The sequence below is a fragment of the Trichechus manatus genome, unplaced genomic scaffold, assembly GCF_000243295.1.
Source record: "Trichechus manatus latirostris isolate Lorelei unplaced genomic scaffold, TriManLat1.0 scaffold00037, whole genome shotgun sequence".
In the NCBI taxonomy this organism is placed as follows: domain Eukaryota; kingdom Metazoa; phylum Chordata; class Mammalia; order Sirenia; family Trichechidae; genus Trichechus; species Trichechus manatus.
In genome coordinates this window covers 18453914-18455678 of record NW_004443973.1, presented here as the reverse complement: position 1 = coordinate 18455678, position 1765 = coordinate 18453914, and the positions used below count along the sequence as shown (strand labels likewise).

The 1765-nt window shown below is 35.4% G+C and overlaps 1 protein-coding gene across 1 annotated transcript in view; it reads right to left on the bottom strand.

The window, feature by feature from the left end:
- LOC101344289 (sodium channel protein type 1 subunit alpha) overlaps window positions 1–1765 on the bottom strand; it is a 90975-nt gene that overhangs the window by 14104 nt on the left and 75106 nt on the right. The window lies entirely within an intron of this gene.

Below are 1765 nucleotides of genomic sequence, written 5' to 3'. Positions count from 1 at the left end.
CATATGAATAGCTAAGAGTGAAGAAAAAGGAACAGGCCCTAGAATGTTCATAAAGGGTAGCTGATGCCTCAGACTTGACATTAATAGCTAAGTTTGATTCTAGCTGACGTACTTCTATTATTCTTGTCACGCTGACCTAAAGTCAATAGCAGGCACCAAAAGATCTTCTATATTATACCTGCCATTTGATGTCTGTGTATTTTAGAATAAAATTTTTTGATTGCTTGTCTGAAACAATATATATACATGTCAAGTCCTTATGTTTCTGAGCCCTGTTTAAAATCTGTAAAGAACTCTAGGATTTCTGGAGTTAAAAGAAGTAATAAAGTCGCTAACGACAAAGATGGGGAAATGAGCATGAAAAAATGAAATTGGATTGTGTTTCCCAGGCAGAACCAGATGATGTGGTCTATGGAGTCTACCAAGCTGGCTCATGGCCCCTTATTATATCTCATTTGGCTGTCTGCATTAATAAATTTGACCGAATAAGCCCTTATTTTCTACTTCACTTTTACTGTGTGCATAGTTATATTTTTTTTTGCATTTGAGATGTGAAAACTGAAGTTACTATTTATTTTGTTTCTTTTCAGAACATTTTGGCTACCATCCAGATTAAAAAGCTGTGTCTACTATTTATAAACACATATACATACTAAAATGCTTGTTTTACCTACAAAACCCAATTTAGAGTGTGAGCGGAACACTGGTAACCTAAACCTGCTTCTTGGATTTCCTTTGACAACCATCTTTAGGCCTCATACTTCTTTCTTCAAGACCTTTCTCACCTCTATCCCTTCTTTTCCATTCTCGCCACCACCATCCTAGTTACTTTATGCCTGCACTATGGTCAGAGTCTCCTAACTCTTCTTCTCCCTTCGATCCATGTAAAATGAATTAATACTCCACAAATTCCACTTTAAGAATATCATATTCCTGCTTTAAAATTATTTAATGGCTCCCCACTGATCATAAAATATTTTCCTTATCTTTATATTCAAATCACTCCACAATCAAGATTTCTACTTTTAATTTCCTTGGCCACCTAAACTTCATGCCAATCCAACTAATATAATTACGAGGTGCTAAACATTCTGTTCCATAAAACTGAAATGCTATTACCTTTGAAATTCTTTGCCCAATATCTCCCCTTCTAAAATACTCTTTCTTATGAAAGGGTCTAGTTCAAATAGCACTTCTTACATGGAGCATACCTCCCTTCCAATTTAGTCTTTGAAATAAAGACAAGCCTTTCTTCCTTGGAATTCAAGAATCAGAATTCTAGGGCTGGACAGGACCATAAGACTATTTAGTATTGTGTTCTCATTTGGGAAATGAGAAAAAGGAGACTAAAACAGGTTAAATTCGGAAAGTAAGCTAGAAGTGGCATCTAGCGCTCTTACCATTCTGCCTCTGTGCTTCTCCCTAGAGTTGCTCCCAGGTATGTGGTACCTATATTGCTCTATATTAGGGTTAATTGTACTCTTGTAATCCTGATATAACCCTTTCAAAAAATTTAAGATGAAAAAATATCTTTCTGAATTTTCCAAGGACTTGAGTGCTCTGAATATAGGAATATAATAGAATGCTTTAAATATAAGAATATAAAAATAGCTGAATGAATGAATGAAATTAATGCAACTTACTAATACTTATTAGTCAAAACAGAGTGTTATTTCTGGATATGGAGCCCTAGTGATGCAGTGGTTAAGCGCTTGGCTGTTAACCAAAACATAGGCAGTTCATATCCCCAGCCACTCCTTGGAAA